The 18756-nt window shown below is 38.7% G+C and overlaps 1 protein-coding gene and 1 non-coding gene across 8 annotated transcripts in view; both read right to left on the bottom strand.

Moving 5' to 3' along the window:
• Positions 1–18756, bottom strand: part of DIS3L2 (DIS3 like 3'-5' exoribonuclease 2) — a 380688-nt gene that overhangs the window by 154182 nt on the left and 207750 nt on the right. The gene's annotated exons all lie outside the window — the stretch shown is intronic.
• MIR562 (microRNA mir-562) lies at positions 13453–13547 on the bottom strand. The gene has a single exon (NR_032613.1). It is a non-coding gene; the product is annotated as a microRNA mir-562 (primary transcript).

The raw sequence follows: 18756 nt of genomic DNA, 5'->3' as shown, positions 1-18756 counted from the left end.
GACTTCTTCCCCAAGTGCCAGGCCTATTTTCTTTCTTTCTTTCTCTCCTCTCTCTTATGTCTCTCTCTGTCTGTCTCTCTCTCTCATCTCCTTTTGAGAACCTAGGCACAAAATGTCTCTCTCTCATCTTCTTTTGTGAACCTAGGCACAAAGTATCCAAATTTTACTCATCTTTCCCAATCCAAAAATTGTGTTGTTCATGCTCTTTAAAGCAACATCTAGTCTTCTGAATTTCACGTTGGCCTATAGTTACTGATGCAATTCAAGGACCATGTAGGCATATCCCCCCACTGAGAGGTTTTCTCAGAGCATGAGGTAACCATGGTTTTCTCTTTTCCCATTTTGAGACAGGGTCTCACTCTGTTGCCCAGGCTGGAATGCAGTGGCACGATCAAAGCTCACTGCAGCCTTGGCCTTCCGGGCTCAGGTGATCCTCCCATCTCAGCTTCCTGAGTAGCTGGAACCACAGGCATGCGCCACCACATCTGGATAATTTTTTTAAAAATTTTTTGTAAAGATGAGGGTCTCATCATGTTGCCCAGGCTGGTCTTGAACTCCTGCATTCAAGCAGTCTTCCTGTCTCAGCCTCCCAAAGTTTTGAGATTATAGGCGTAAGCCACCATGCCCAGCCCTTTTTAAAAACATAAGACAAAAGCATACTAAAATCCTATTCCTCCTTCAAAGCCAAGTTCAAATATAATCTGCTCTAAAGTTTCCAAGTGCCTCACACTATATTACTTTCCCATCTTTTTAAATCTGGTTCCTTTTAAATTTCTCAGAACCTTTTATGTTGCGATAATTGTAGATTAAAATGCAAGTATAAGAAATAATAAAGATGTTGTGTGCCCTTTACCCAGTTACCAATGGTAGAATCTTATGAAACTATAGTACAATATCAAAATCAGGATATTGACATTGATACTATGCACCAATCTTTAGATTTCTCACTTACACTCATTTGAGTGTGTAAGTGCTATACAATTTTATTACATATGTAGGTTCATGTAAACACCACTCAGTCAAGACAATGAACACTACTATTGTCTCAAGGATCCCTTAATTGCACCCAATTCCCACCTGTCTGGCCTCCCTCAATCTTGGCAACTACAAATCTGTTCTACAGTTCTAAAACCTGCCTTTTCTGAATCTTAAACTCAGCTGACTTTCCAAAATTGTACTTTCAAAAAGATTAAATAGAATCATACAGTATGTATGTAACCTTTGAGACCGAAGATCCATCCAAGCTTTTGCGCATATCAACAGTTCACTCTTTTTTGTTGCCGAGTACCATTCTGTAATATGGATATACCACAATTTGCTTAACCATTCATCCACTGAAGGACATCTGGGCTGTTGCTAGTATTTGGGCTATTCTATGTAAAACTGCTATAGAAATTCATGTACAGGTTTTTTTGAGAATGCAGGTTTTCATTTTTCTGGGATAAATGCCCAGGAGTGCAATTACCGGGTTGTGTTTCGTTTTTTAAGAAACTGCCAAAGTGTTTCCAGAGTGGTTGTGCCATTTTACATTTCCACCGGCAACGTTTGAGTGATCCACTTTCTCTGCATCCTCGCCAGCACTTGGTATTGCTTAGAACTTCTTGCCAATTTGGCCTTTTCATTATTTTACTTTAGACGTTCTGATTGATGTGTACTGATATTGTGAATTTAATTTGCATTCTCGAATGGGTCGTGAAGTTAAACATTTTTTAATTTGCTTATTTGCCATTTGTATATCCTCTTCAGTGTATGTCTTCTGTCCATTTTCTAATTGGATTGCTTTTATACTGTTGAGTTTTAAAGGTTCTTTATGTACTCTAGATACTAGTCTCTTGTTGGATATGTGGTTTGCAAATATTTTCTCCCAGCTGCAGAAAATTCTTTCTGCAGCTCATCTTTTTCTTTTCTTAACAGCATCTTTCATAGACAGAAAGTTTTTAATTTTGATGAGATCCAATTTACCAACCTCTTCTTTTGTGGACTGTACTATGTCAAAGTCTAAGAACTCTTTCCCTAGTCCTACATCCTGTAAGTACTCTTCTATGCTCATTTCTGTAAGTTTTATACTTTCACTTTTTTTTTCTTTTTTGAGACAGAGTCTGGCTCTGTCGCCCAGGCTGGAGTGCAGTGGCCAGATCTCAGCTCACTGCAAGCTTCGCCTCCCGGGTTTACACCATTCTCCTGCCTCAGCCTCCCAAGTAGCTGGGACTACAGATGCCCGCCACTGCACCTGGCTAGTTTTTTTGTATTTTTTAGTAGAGATGGGGTTTCACCGTGTTAGCCAGGATGGTCTCGATCTCCTGACCTCGTGATCCGCCCGTCTCAGCGTCCCAAAGTGCTGGGATTACAGGCTTAAGCCACTGCGCCCAGCCTACTTTTACATTTTATACTTAAGCCCATGACACATTTTGAGTTAACTTTTGCATAAGGCATGAGGTTTAGATCGAAGTTCATTTATTTGCCTATGTATGGCAAATTCCTCTAATACCATTTGATGAAAGGCTATCCTTCCTACATTGAACTGCGTTTGCTCCTCTGTTAAAAATCAGTCAGGCATATTTGTGTGGATCTAATTCTGGGTTCTCTATTCTGTTCCATTATTGAGAAAAAAGTCACATACCATTAAATTTACCATTTTATAGCATAAAATTTACCATTTTATAGCATAAAATTTACCATTTTATAGCATAAAATTTACAAGTTTTTAGAAGATGTACAGAGTTGTATAATCATTATCATTACCTAATGTTAGAATATTTTCATTACCCAAGAAAAGCAACTCCATACCCATGGCAATCACTCCATGTTTTCCCTTCTCCGCAGAGAAAGGAAACACTTTATACATTCAACAGTTGATTGGGTTGTTTCCCTTCCTCTCTCTCTACTTTTTTTTTTGAGACAGAGTCTTGCTCTGTTGCCCAGGCTGGAGTGCTGTGGTGCAATCTCAGCTCACTGCAACCTCCGCCTCCCAGGTTCAAGTGATTCTCCCACCTCAGCCTCCACAGTAGCTGCGATTACAGGCACACACCATCAGGCCCAGGTAATTGCTTTTGTATTTTTGATAGAGATGGAGTTTTACCATCTTGGCCAGGCTGGTCATGAACTCCTGACCAGAAGTGATCCGCCTGCCTCGGCCTTCCAAAGTGCTGGGATTACAGGCATAAGTCACCACGCTTGGCCTCCTCCCCTTTTTAAAAATAAAGACAGGATCTTATTATGTTGCCCAGGCTGGTCTCGATCTCCTGGCCTCAAGCAATCCTCCTCACTCTGCCTCACTTTAGCCACTAAGCCTGGCCTGTTTCCATTTTTTAAAATAATGCTCCTATAAACATTCAGGCGCAGTGGCTCACGCCTGTAATCCTAGCACTTTGGAAGGCCAAGGTGGGCAGATCACGAGGTCAGGAAATTGAGACCATCCTGGCCAACATGGTGAAACCCTGTCTCTACTAAAAATACAAAAATTAGCTGGGCATGGTGGTGTGCGCCTGTAGTCCCAGCTACTCGGGAGGCTGAGGCAGGAGAATCGCTCAAACCTGGGAGGCAGAGGTTGCACTGAGCCAAGATGGCGCCACTGCACTCCAGCCTGGTGGTAACTCTATGTTTAACCCTTTGAGGAGCTGCCAAACTATTTTCCAAAATGGCTGCACGATTTTACATTCTCACCAGCAGTATAAGAGGGTTCCATTTTCACTACATCCTCACCAACACTTGTTATCTGTATGTTTTTTAATTACAGCCATCCTAGTGAATGTACAGTGGTATTTCATTGTGGTTTGGTTTTGCGTTTTTGTAATGATCGGTGATGCCGAGCTTTTTTTCTATATGTGTAGTGACCACTAGTATATCTTAAAATTCTTGCCCATTTAAAAATTGTTTGTCTTTTTCATTGTTAAGTTGTAGGAGTTCTTTATGTATTCTAGATATATTAACCTACATAATTTGCAAAACAATTTTTCCCATGAGGGTTATGCTTTCACTTTCTTGATGGTGTCCTTCAAAGCACAAAATTTTTAATTTTGATGAAGTCCAATTTATCTATTTTTTTATTTTGTCACTTCTTCCTTGCCCAATCCAAGGTCACTAAGATTTACTCTTGTTTTCTCCTAAGAGATTTCTAGTTTTAGCTCTTACATTCAGGTCTATGATCCACTTTAAATTAATTTGTACCATGACACATTAATCGGTTTTGAATGTTGAACCAGTCTTGTATGCCTGGAATAAATCACACTAGGTCATGGTTTAGAATACTTTTTTTTTAGACACTTCTATAATAGCAATAGAATTCTTTTTATACATTGCTGGATTTGATTAGCTAACATTTTGCTGAGTACTTCTGCATCTGAGCTCAGGAGGGATATTGGTCCACAGTTTTCTTTATAACATGACCTCTGTCTGGTTTTGGTGTCAGGCTTCATAAAATGAGATAGGAAATGTTCTCTCCTATTGTATTTTCAAGAAAAGATTGTGTAAAATTGTTAATTCTTTAAACGTTTTCTAGAATTCTCCAGTGAAACCATCTGGGCTTGAAGACTTCCTTTCTGTGAGCTTTTAAATTATGAATTCAATATTTTAAACAGTTTTGTGACTATTCAGATTGTCTATATGACATGGTTGAATTACGAAAGTTTATAGTCTTTGACGCATCTCTTCTAAGATGTTGAATTATTAACTTCTTGAAAAACCATTTGTATATTCCTCACTATCCTTTCAATGGCTGCAGTATCTGTAAGTGATGTCCTGTATCACTTCTAATGTGATGTGTGTCTTCCGTTTATCCATCTATCTTGCTAAAGGCTTATCAGTTTTATTAATTTTTTTTCAAGAACAAGCTTTTGGCTGGAATGGTGGCTCACGGCTGTAATTCCAGCACTTTGGGAGGCTGAGGCAGGTGGACTGCTTGAGCTCAGGAGTTCAAGACCAGCCTGGGCAACATAGTGAGAGCCTGTCTCTTTTAAAAATTAAGTTAAAGTTTTTTAAAAAAGAACCAGCTTTTTGTTTCACTGATTTTTCTCTACTGTTTTCCAATTTCCAATTTTATTGACTTAAGTGCTTATCTTTATATTTTCTTCCTTCCTGCTTACTTTGGGCTTATCTTGCATTTTTTTTTTTTTTTTTTTTTTTTTTTTTTGATGAGACGAAGTCTCACTCTGTTGCCCAGACTGGAGTGCAGTGGCGTGATCTTGGCTCATTGCAACCTCTGCCTCCCAGGTTCAAGCAATTCTCCTGCTTTAGCCTCCTAAGTAGCTAGGACTAATGGCACGAGCCACCCATACTCGGTTAATTTTGGATTTATTTTTCAGTAGAGACAGGGTTTCACCATGTTGGTCAGGCTGGTCTCTAACTCCTGGCCTCAAGTGATCCACCCGCTTAGGCCTCCCAAAGTGCTGGGATTACAAGCATAAGCCACCATGCTCAGCCTTGCTCTTCTTTCTTCCTAAGGTAAAAACATAGCTCACTGCTGAGATCTTTTTTCTTTTTAATGTAAGCACTTGGAGCTATAAATTTTCCTCGGTACTACTTTAGCTACATCTCACATATTTTAATATGTTGTGCTTTCATTTTCATTCAGTTCTACACTTTTTAAAAAAAATTTCCTTTGAGATTTCTTCTTTGACCAGTGAATTATTTTTAAGTGTGTTGTTTAATTTCCAAGTGTCTAGATATTTTACTATTGTCCTGTTATGGATTTCTAGTTTGTAGTTCCATATGGTCAGAAAACATAACCTATATGACTTCATTTTCACATGAGCTGAAGTTTGTTTTATGACTCAAGATATGGTCTATCTTGGTGAATATTCCATGATCACTTTATTTGGGTCTGGATCCATGTACTGAGTTAGCACCTAGAAAATGAGACGTAACACCCAGTCCTTGCTCTTGATGAGAACTTTGCTACCCATCAGAGAGACAGAGTCATATGTAAGTAAATTAGGGACATTAGGGCAAGTGAGCAGACTGCCAAGGGAGAAGAGAGAAGGGCAAGGCTAATTCTTCTAAAGTGAGAAGACAAAAGATTCACAGTGTTTAAGATGGGCCCTGGAAAATGGATGAAGTACAATGCAAGGCATAGGTAAGACAGAGAACTATGACAGAGTTAAGACTGGGGAAAGATGAAAGGCTGAAAGCACAACAGGGTATTGCATAGGAAGCTAAGAAATTTATTTTACTCTTTTCCTATTATCAACAGAGTTGACCATTTCATTTTTGACCTGCCCTAATATGAATGTCAGGCTACCCAACATTATTAATCTTAGGAATAATTTGCCCACACAATTACTGACTACTCTATGCTTCTTTTCTTTTTCTTTCTTTTTTTGAGATAGTACCTTGCTCTGTTTCCCAGGCTGAGGTGCAGTAGCACGATCACAACTCACTGTGCCCTCAACCTCCTGGGCTCAAGTGATCATCTCACCTCAGCCTCCCTAGTAGTGAGACTACAGGTACGTGCCACCACGCCCAGCTAATTTTTGTACTTTTTGTAGAGATAGGGTTTTGCTGTGTTGTCCAGGCTAGTCTGGAACTCCTGGACTCAATCAATCCAACCAAAGTACTGGACCTCCCAAAGTATTGGGATTACAGGCGTGAGCCACACACCCGACCTTATTTTCAAATTCTATCTTCCTTTCACTCTGTTATTTTCCCAGGAAAGCTTGTAGCTTTTTCTGCAGGACACTGTCTTCTTTCATCTCCAACTCAGGCAATAAAAGTGAAAAGACTTGAGAGTCGCATCAGTGGGACTGGCAAAGTAGAGACCTCCTCTGAAAAGCTACTACTTCATATAAGTAGCAACAACACTGGGCAAAATTGTCAAAAATCAAATTTTGCGTAACTCTGGAAATTAACCACAGGCTTTTAACAATCTGAGGTGCAATTACTCAAGAAAAATGGATAAATATCCACAAGGACAGTGAACTTTGTAAAGTTTTACTTTCCGTATTCCCACATCCCTCTCTCCAGCTCTACAGTAGCCTTAAAATCAACAGAACTGTAATCGTGGTGAAAACCAGAGGCTGAACAGTCACTGGAGTGGCCAGAATGGTTTAGAGCACCCTAAAAACAGCATCACAGAAGAAATGTCATTATTTGACCTATCCAGCAGTTCCCTGAAAACCGCCATTTACAGGGTTTGCTTAATTTGACCTTCATTAAACCTTGTTCACTGCAAACAGCCTATAGCCCCAGGGGTGTTCATCAAAAACATTCAGCAGTATTTATTTAACATGGCAGCTGTCTGAGATGGTGATAACAGTGAGCTAAAGTACTGGTCAACAAGAGCTGACCAAAAACATTAAAAGGAAAAGCTGGAGAATGAGGCATCTATAAAGGGCTGTGAAAAGGTCTGACACATTCCTGGGGATCAAGATGGTCACACTCACACATAGGGCTGTACACATGCCCAAGAAAGAGTTAAGAAGGGTCTTAGGCTCCTACTTCTGGCTGACCCTGAAGCTCTACAATGGCAGGAAGTGAAGGCTATGGCAGAGTTGTAAAGTGCATGCCTAAGCATTAAAGGTATGAGTCTACACAGAGCCTCTCAACAAACGCTAAGAGACTTACTGTTTTCAAATATTTAAGGAAATCTCTGTTTATTCATTAGCTGACCACTAAGCTAGCCAAGCAGAGATTTCAGTAGCTTCAAATAACAAAGAATACAAACTGTCTTTGTTTGAATCGCTATAACAAAATACCATAAATTGGGTAGCTTATAACATTTATTTCTCACAGTTTTGGAAAGTGGAAAGTCAAAGATCAAGATACTAGCAGACTCAATATCTGATGAAGGCCCACTTCCTCATGAATGGCACCTTTTTACTGTGTCCTCACATGGTGAAAGGGGTGAGGTTTCTTTCTTGTGCTTCTTTTTATAAAGGCACTAATCCCATTCATGAGGGCTCTACCCTGGACTTAATTGCCTTCCTAAACTGTAATTTGGGGGTTAGAGTTTCAACCTATGAGCCTAGAGGGAACACAAACATTCAGATCACAGCATAGACTCGCTCTGTTGCCCAGACTGGAGCGCAGTGGCGTGATCTTGGCTCATTGCAACCTCCGCCTCCCAGGTTCAAGCAATTCTCCTGCTTTAGCCTCCTGAGTAGCTGGGACTACTTTGTTCAAGCTTTCTATTTTCTTGTTTATCTTTTTAGTTTAGTAACACTTAGTTCAAAAAAGTCAGAAAATGAACAGCAGAAAGAACAAACAGCAATAACAGCAAACCTTGGAGATGAAGGGAGGTAAGATGATTTCCAGAGCTGCCACATTATATTATTATTTAATAGTATTTAATTGCATGTGTGTGTGTGAATGTGTGTGTATGCTTGTGCATGTGTCATGCAAACAGTAACAAAAGAGAGCAGGAGTAGTCAAACTAATAGCAGACAAAATAGAATTCAAGGCAAATAGTGTTACTAAAGACAAAAGATAATATTTTATAACAATAATAGGGTCAGTTCATCTAGAAAATGAAATAATTATAAACATATATGCACCTAACAACAATGCCACAAAATATGCAAAGCAAAAAATGGCAGAACTTCAGGGAAAAATGCAGAATTCAACTTTTATACATCAATACACAATATCCAGTAACAGAGAGAAAAATTAAACAAAAGATAAACAAGAAAATAGAAAGCTTGAACAAAACTATAAATCAATTAGATCTAACAGGTATCTACAGAACACTCCATCCAACAATAGCAGAATACATATTCTTCTAAAGTGGATATGGAACATTCTCCACACCATATAACAAGCTTCAATAAATATACAAGGACTAAAATACAAAATAAATTCTCTAACCAAAATAGAATGGAATTAGAAATTAACAGCATAAAGAAATTAGAGAAATTCGCAAGTATGTAGAAATTAAACAACCTACTCCTAAATAAAAAATAGGTCAAAGAAGAAATCTCAAAGGAAATTTTAAAATACTTAGATATAAATGAAAATAAAATACAACCTATCAAAATTTATAGGATGCAGCTAAAGCAATCAGGGAAGTAGGGAGGGAGGTTTATGGCTGTAAATGCCTTTATAAAAAAAATAGAGCCAGGTACGATGGCTCATGCCTGTAATCCAGGAGCTCAAGACCAGCCTAGGTGACATGATGACACCTCATCTCTACAAAAAAATACAAAAATTAGCCAGGCAGCCAGGCAGCCAGGCACAATGGCTCACGCCTGTAATCCTAGCACTTTGGGAGGCCAAGGCAGGCAGATCACGTGAGGTCAGGAGCTCGAGATCAGCCTGGCCAAGATGGTGAAACCCCATCGTTACTAAAAACAAACAAACAACTAAACAAAAATTAGCTGGGCGTGGTGATGCACGCCTGTATCCCAGCTACTCAGGAGGTTGAGGCAGAAGAATCACTTGAACCCAGGAGGTGGAGGCTGCAGTGAGCTGAGATCACACCACTGCACTCCAGCATGAGCGACAGAGTGAGACTCTGACTCAAAAAAAAAAAAATAGCTGGGCATGGTAGCACATGCCTGTGGTCCCAGGTACTTGGCAGGCTGAGGCAAGAGGATTACTTGAGCCTGGAAGGTGAAGGTTGTAGTAAGCAAAGATTGCACAACTGCACTCCGGCGTGGAAGACAGAGTGAGACCCCCATCTCAAAAAAAAAAAAACAAAACCAAAACACAGAAAGATCTGAACTCAGTAATATAAACTTCCACCTTAAGAAACTAACCAAAGAATAACAAACTAAACCTAAGCAAGCAGAAAAAAGAAAATAATAAAGATTAGAGTAGAAATAAATGAACGAGAGAATTAAAAAAATAAGAGAAGAATAAAACTAAAAGTTGGCTATGTGAAAAGATCAACAAAACTGACAAACCCTGAGTTAAGCTAACCAAAACCAGAGAGAGAGAGAGAGTGATTCGAATTACTAAACTAACAAATGAAACAGCGAATATTACTACCAATCTTACAGAAACAATAACGGTTATAAGGGAATACTAATAACAATGGTATGCCAAGAAATTAGATAACCAAGATGCAAAAGACAAATTTCTAGGAAGAAGCTGGGTGGGATGGCTCACACCTATAATCCCAGCACTTTGGGAGGCCAAGGTGGGAGGATCAGTTGAGGTCAGGAGTTCAAGACTAGCCTGGCCAACATGATGAAACACTGTCTCTATGAAGAATACAAAAAATTAGCCAGGTGTGGTGGTGTGCACCTGTAATTCCAGCTACTTGGGAGGCTGAGGCAGGAGAATTGCTTGAACCCAGGAGGCAGAGGTTGCAGTAAGCCAAAACCACACCATTGCATTCCAGTTTGGACAACAAGAGTGAAACTCTGTCTCAAAAAAAAAAAAAAAAAAAAAAAAAATTCTAGGAAAATAAACTGCAAAGAACTTAAAATAAAAATGGAGAAGTTCGACAGATCTATAAGAAAAAAAGATATCGAATAAACAACCCCCTCGCCCCCCACAAAAGCACAGGGCCAGATGGCTTTACTGATGAGTTCTAGAGTGGGAGGAGAATAAGGATCAAAAAACTACCTCTTATTGGGTACTATGCTCACTACATGGGTGACAAAATCATTTGTACACCAAACTATAGAGACATGCAATTTACTCATATAATAAACCTGTACATTTACGCTCTGAACCTAAAATAAAAGCTAGAAGAAAAAAAGAAAAAAAAATTCCCCAATTCTTCACAAACTCTTCCAAAACTCATTCTATGAGGCCAGTGTTATCCTCATATAAAACCAAAGTTATCACAAGAAAACTAAAGACTGAAATCTCTTAAAAATACAGAAGCAAAAATCCTAAAAAGGAATCCGGCAAACCAAATCTAGCAATATAAAAAGGATTATACACCATGACAAGGGTGAAATTTATCCCAGGAATGCAGTGGCTCAACATGAAATAGATAAAATAGAATAATAAAGCCAATCAATGAAATAGAATAATAAAGAACAAAAATCACAGGATTATCTCAACAGACAGAAAAACCATTTGACAAAATCCAACACTCTTCCATGAGAAAACCACTCAATAAATTAGGACTAGAAGGAAAAGCTTTCAACTGATAGAGAGCATCTACAAAACCCCCAAAGCTTACATTACAATTAATATTGAAAGACTAGGCTGAGTTCTCGGCTCATACCTGTAATCCCAGCACTTTGGGAGGCTGAGGCAGGCAGATCACTTGAGCCCAAGAGTTCAAGACCAGCCCGGGTAACGTGGTGAAACCCCATCTCCACAAAAAATACAAAAATTAGTTGGGTGTGGTGGCACACCCTGTCATCCCAGCTACTTAGGAGGCTGAGCTGGGAGGATCACTTGAGCCTGGAATCGTAGTGAGCTGTGATTGTACCACTGCACTCCAGCTTGGGCAAGAGAGCAAGACCCTGTCTCAAAACCAAAAAGCAAACAAACAAAAAAACTGAATGACTGAATGCTTTCCCTCCTCAAGATCAGAACAAGAGAGGCACACTCCCATTAATTCTATTCAACACTGTACGGAAGGTCCTAGCTTGAGTAACTGCATAAGAAAAGGAAATAAAAAGCATCTAACTTAGAAAGGAAGAGGTAAAACTCCCTATTTGCAGATGACATGAACTTCTAAATATAGGAAATTCCATGGTATCGATGAAAGACAGAGCTAACAATTTTTTTTTTTTTTTTTTTTGAGGCGGAGTCTCACTCTGTTACCCAGACTGGAGTGTAGTGGCTCAATCTCTGCTCACTGCTGCCTCTGCCTCCCAGGTTCAAGGAATTCTTCTGCCTCAGCCTCCCAAGTAGCTGGGATTACAGGCGCCCGCCACCAAGCCTGGCGAATTTGTGTATTTTTAGTAGAGGCAGTGTTTCACTATGCTAGCCAGGCTGGTCTCAAACTCCTGATCGCAACTGATCCACCAACCTTGGCTTCCCAGAGTGCTGAGATTACAGGCATGAGCCACCATGCCCGGCCAACAAATGATTTTTGTAATGTTGTAGGATACTAGATCTATACATAAATATAAAATGTATTTCTAAACATTAGCAATTAATAATTTGGAAATGAAATTAAGAAAACAATTTCATTTACAACAGCATCAAAAAGAAAAAATACATAGGATTAAATTTAACAAAGAAGCCTTCTATACTGAAAACTACAAAACATCATTGAAAGAAATTAAAGATCTAATTAATGGAAAGACATCCCATGTTCATAGGTTGGAAGACTTAATGGTGTTAAAATGGAAATGCTCCCCAAACTGATCTACAGACTCAGAGCAATTCTTATGAAAATCCCGAGTGCCTCCTGAAACTGACAAGCTGATCCTAAAACTTGTGTAGCAATGCAAGGAACCCAGAATAGTGGAAAAATCTGAAAGAAAAAAAAAAAGCAAAGTTGGAAGAATCACACTTCTCAATTGCAAAACTTACTACAAAGTTACAATAATTTACACAGTGTGGCACTTGCATAAAGACAGATATATAGATCAATGGAACAGAAATGAGAGTCCAGAAATAAACCAATACATTTATGGTCAAATAAATTTCATGAAGAAAGAATCATCTTGTCAACAAGTTTTTCTTATGGTGCTGAAACAACTGGTTATCTACAAGCAAAAAAAATGAAATGTGACCCATACCTTACACCATTTACAAAGATTAAAAATAGATCATAAATATAACAACTAACAGTATAAAGTTCACAGAAGAAAACTTATGTTGGCCAGGCACGGTGGCTCACGCCTATAATCCCAGCACTTTGGGAGGCTGAGGCTGGTGGATCACTTGAGGTCAGGAGTTGGAGACTAGCCTGCCCAATGTGGCAAAAACCCATCTCTATAAAAACACAAAAAAATTAGCAGAGCGTGGTGATGGGTGCCTGCAATGCCAGCTACGTGGGAGGCTGAGGCAGAACTGCTTGAACCCAGGAGGCAGGGGTTGCAGCCCAGCTCGCGCTACTGCACTCCAGCCTGGGTGACAGAGTGAGATGCCATCTCAAAACAAACAAACAAAAAGAAAACATATGTCTAAATCTTTGTGATCTTTGCCAATGGTTTTTTAGATATGACACGAAAAACACAAGCAACCAAAGAAAAAAACAGACTCAACTGGCCTTCATCAAATTTTGAAACTTTGTGCTTCTAAGAACACCATCAAGAAAGTGAAAGATAGCCAGCCCACAAGTAGGAGAAAATATTTGCAAATCATAAATCTGATAAATGACCAGTGTTTGGAATATAGAAACTACTCCTATAACTCAACAATAGAAAGGTAACCCAATTTTTAAAAAGGCAAAGGATCTGAATAGATACTATCTGAGTAGATAATTCTTCAAAGAAAATATACAAATGACCAATAAGAACATCAAAATACGTTCAGTCTCATTAGTCATGACAGAAACGCAAATCAAAACCATAATGAGACACTACCCTACACCTACAATGATGGCTACAATCACAAATACAGATAACAAGTGTTAGGATATGGAGCAACTGAGCCTCATACATTGCCACAGGGAATGCAAATGGTACAGCTACTTTGAAAAATACTTTCACAATTACTCTGAAAGTAGACTGACCATATGACCCAGCAATTTCACTCCTAGGTATATACCCAGATATATACCCAAGATAACTGAATGTCCACACCAAAACCTGTACATAAATATTAATAGCAGCATTATTCATAATAGTAAGGCTGGGGAACCAACCCAAATGTCCATCAACTAATGAATAAACAAAATGTGAAATATCCATACAATAGAATATTATTCAGCTACAAAGCGGAATTACCTTCTGATATATGTAACGACATGGATGAATCTTGAAAACATTATGTAGGCCAGGTGTGGTGGCTCACACCTGTAATCCCAGCACTTTGGGAGGCCAAGGCAGGCGGATCACAAGGTCAGGAGTTTAAGACCAGCCTGGCCAATATGGTGAAACCTCGTCTCTACTAAAAATACAAAAATTAGCCAGGCGTGGTGGTGGGTGCCTGTAGTCCCAGCTACTCGGGAGGCTGAGGTAGGAGAATCACTTGAACCTGAGAGGAGGTTGCAGTGAGCCGAGATCACACCATTGCACTCCAGCCTGGGTGACAGAGCGAGACTCCATCTCAAAAACAAACAAAGAAAAAAACCCAAAACATTACGTCAAGTAAAAGAAGTCAGCTACCGAAGGCAACTCACTGTATGACTCCATTTATATGAAATGTTCAGAATAGGGAAATCCACAGAGATTGAAAACAGATGAGTAGTTGTGAGAAGCGGGGGTGGAGAGGGAATGAGGAGTAACTGCTAATGGAATTTATTTTGGGGGTGATAAAAATGTTCTGGAATTAGATAGTGGTGATGGTTGAACAAGTCTACCAATGTACAAGAAACCACTGAATTTAAAAGGATTAATTTTGTGGTACTTGAATATCTCAATATAAAAAACAGACTTTGTCACCCTGACATTTAGTTATCTCTATACTCCAGTTTATTCCAAATCTTAGGCCATCTATACCACAAAATGAAATTTTAAAATATCACTATATCATTATAGTTAATTTCCAAACAGATTTTTTTTAGAAGATGTAGAAATTATCTTGCCCATGACTTGTATTTCGACAGTGCTATAAAAATATTTCTAGGGAATAAATTCAAACATTGTCTTTTGCCAGTAAGCATTTTTCCACCTGTTCAGACAAAAAAATCTATTGATCTTTGAGTATTTGTCTTTTCTGAGAGTAGTGCTATTTATCAACATGAATTTTATGGGCTGACGAAGTACTAAATACTTACAATTAAGAATGTCCAGTTGTGTATCTACTTTAGGGCCCATTAATCCTTGTTACTATCTATGCATTTCTTGTAATTTCACAGTGAGTTGGGATTTACATGAAAGGAATACTACTGCCAGTCGTTTCAGCTGACAATGACAGCTTCCCCATTTGATGCCAAACAATTTAATCTTGCTTCCCTCCAGCTAAGGAAAGAAGGGGTTCCCTTGGCAATCAAAGAACTGAGATTTAAAGCACAACCCTTGAATTTCCTGTGTAATTATCTTTCCCGGGTGGTCCATGGTGGGGCACAGTTGATATTTATTTGTCAGATAAATGCGGCAGACAGTCACTGATGGGATACCATTTTCTTTCAAATCCAAGAATGAGATAGCTCTAAATAACTCAGAAAAGACATTTCAAATACAAAGTCATGCACTGTTACAGGTAGAGAGGTTTGAAATACCTAGTTCAGAAAGTTGCAAAATGTATTCTAAGGAATACTAGTTCCACCAGAATCCATGAGAAGAAACTCTAAGAAATCTATTAACCCACTGTTTTTCAAAAACACTTACCCACAGATCCTTTTTCCGCATGACACCTATTCATGACCTAGCAACATGTTTTGAAAAACCCTAATCTGGTCAAAAATCCATTTCACAAAAGATAAAATTGCTCACTCCTCTCCACTTCCCCAGATTTAACTGATTTGCCTAAAATCACCTACCTAGGCCCTGGGGAGAACTAGGACTAACTTCTAGCACTCCTTCAATGCTGCCACACTGTCTTACCAGGGGAACATTTTCCAAATGGCAATTTAATCATATTGGACTTCCTGATAAACAGCAAGATCATTAGTCATTTAATGTTAGTTATGTTTGAAAGCTTTCCCACAAATGGGTTGACCTGAAAGAGGTTAGTATTATATGACTCTCCTTTCAAGTTGCTATTTCAAGGTTGGTTTTACCTGGAGTGAGAGGAAATTTCTGTCTCTTTGGAACAGCTCCATCTTGAAGATTTTTCAGTATTTCTTACCACAACCCCCTTTCTGTGCTTAGTATTTTTAGCTCATTGTTTTCTATTTTGGCAGCCGAGAAGCTGCAGTTTGTAATTTTACCTCCAGCTTCATATTTCTTCTTAAAAGTGAATACAATGTCCTGTTTATAATAATAAAATCACTAGTTGGCAGGACGACATTAAATGGAAAAAAAAGAGAGAAGGCAATTGGAAAATTTAGAGCAAGCAATTTTAAGTGCCAAGTTTCACATTTGTAATGGTCTGGTGGAGGTCACTGGGCTTCCTTTTTATTGAGGGAATAGTAAAGAAATAGATACCCACAAGTTCTCTTGTAAAAAGCTATAGAAACCACCTCCACTCCAATGAAACTCATGGTTTTACTGAAAAGTGACATGATTCAAACTTCCATAATACTACTAACTACAGGAAAAACATAAAAATCAGTTTAGCGTGGTATTTTCCCCCTCCGATATTTAGGTTTTCATTTTCCACTTTAATTGAGCTTTTAGGCTTTGGTTTCCTATTCCAGTTTAGCAACAAAGGAAACAAAACAATATGAATGAAATTAGAAATAACTGGAGCCAGTCTCAGAAATAACTTCTGGGTTTCTTCAGCTTCTGGTGCAACCCCCCTTTAAGCAGTTTCCTTGGACATATTATCTTCCTGATCCTCAAATTTCTGCAGCACTTACGTTGCTTTTCTTTTTTAAAGCCTCAGATGCCCTGCTAAAGACAGCTACAGGTCTAGACCATGCAAGCAGGGACTCTCCAGAGACTAGAGCTGAAGGTCCAGAAAAATGGTGACCCCAATCGGGAGGGCTATATCGCCCCTAGGAGTTCACGCAAGCCTAACTTCTTGAAAATTGCTAACCAACCATTTTTTCTTTTCAAAATAAACACTATTTCTTTCAACTTCAGTTTGCAAAATATTACCCCAATTCCATTGGACCAAAAAACTGGAATTTTACTGACATAATTGGATTATGAGGTTTAAAGATTGATGGAACTTTTCTGTTCCAAATATAATTGTTCAAATACCAAACCTAAACGGGTATGTAGAAGTTCTTACGTAGCTAGAGCCAGAGTAACACTGCAGGCTCTGAGGCAGGGTGACCCAGGACAGGGGATCAAGTGACCAAACCATAGGACTTGCAAGCCCTGTTATAGAAGGATCTTGGAGTCTGAAGGGAACACACTGCCTTTCTGCAGCCATGGACTATCACTAAAATGAAGACAACTTTAGTCACTCTAGTTCCCTCTAAACCTGCTCATTTCTCAGATCTCACCTCATGCACCAATGACTCTGGCAGTCTGTTCATACCTATTTTACAGCACTTGCCATTGTCTGCTGTAATAAATCTGAGTACGAATCTGTCTCCCTGAAGAACAGGGGCTGGCCCTTGGTTGTCTTTGCATTTCCAGTGGCTAACTTACTACTTGGCATATATATATATATATATATATATATATATATATATATATATATATATATATATAACAATATGTGCAAATAAATGTTTGAAAAAGGTTTCATTAGTTTTCAAAATATATATTAATTTATTCAATATAGCACATATTTTTCAGCATGTGCTGGGACTCAATCCTACTTCTTTTGACATTCCTAGGAAAATGAATACTGTTTTTAAAAACTCTTTGAAGGCAGCGGACCTCAGAGCAGAAGAAACCACATGATCACAAGCACTTGAACCAAGCACCTCCTCCTTCATTACAATTCTACTTTTGACTACTGTTTAATAATTTCATTCATGTTCTTCTGCCACAAAACTGAGAGTTCCACAAGGGTAGCAAATACATCTATTTTTGTTCACTGTTGTATCCTCAGTGCCCATGGATCGTGTTCAATAAATATTTTTGGTATAAAAACTGAATAAATCCATCATAAAACCAGCCAAAGAAAAGGAAAAGGTTATCAGATCCAACTACCTAAACATGCTTACCTACTGCTGTATGGTACTGCACGCTAACCAACTACATCACTGGAGCTCATTCCACACACTTATGGCTTCTCTTTATGTGTGTTAAAAATAAGGAATTAACTGACACTACATAACTACATGAATTAATCCTGGCACCCTCACTAGATGTGTGGGTCAGGTGGTAGGTGAGGTGTACGGATGAAAGAGTTGGCATTCCAGAACACAAAGGCAATGACAGCAGCACTCTTAGTTCCTATGTTTTTGGCAACTGCAACTAATGGGTCTTTACTCATGCCCAGATACATGGATTTATGGATATTGTCTAGTTTTAGCTAAACTAATCCTTGCAAAAAAGGTAACTGGCTAAAAAAGATTACTGCAAAGGTCCATATATTGAAGATAATACTAAACCACTAATATTCCTAGTAATATCATTAATACTAGAAAAATGGCAACACTGACATTTCTTCTGTGTCTAATATGAATTCAACTCCAGCCACATTATGATTTCAAAACAATGGCTGTCAGTCATATGTAACATATCAGATACTTTAGGAAAATTAAACATGCTTAATCTGTCCCTTCAAGGTAAAGGTGACATTTTAATAATAAGAAAACAAATTACTGCATTTTGAAAACAAAATAACATATTCAAATTTTAAAGATAACATTTTTTTTAAATGGATGTTTTGAAATACCTCCATTGCTATATTATTTGGGGCCTAAAATGATGTAAATGTATAAACTACAAAAATATTCATATCCATAGACTTAAACTTCCTAATAGAATCATTTGTATTTATTTATTTTTTTGAGATGGAGTCTCGCTCTGTCACCCAGGCTGGAGTTCAGTGGCACAATCTCGGCTCACTGTAACCTCTGCCTCCCGGGTTCAAGTAATTCTCCTGCCTCAGCCTCCCGAGAAGCTGGGATTACAGGCGCCTGCCACCATGCCCAGCTAATTTTTGCGTTTTTAGTGAGATAGCGTTTCACCATGTTGGCCAGGCTGGTCTCGAACTCCTGACCTCAGGTGATGCATCCACCTTGGCCTCCCAAAGTGCTGGGATTACAGGTGTAAGCCAATGTGCCTGGCC

This window comes from Macaca mulatta, chromosome 12, assembly GCF_049350105.2.
Source record: "Macaca mulatta isolate MMU2019108-1 chromosome 12, T2T-MMU8v2.0, whole genome shotgun sequence".
In the NCBI taxonomy this organism is placed as follows: Eukaryota; Metazoa; Chordata; class Mammalia; order Primates; family Cercopithecidae; genus Macaca; species Macaca mulatta.
Note: the sequence above shows the minus strand (reverse complement) of the source record. Positions and strands in the feature narration are given on the sequence as shown.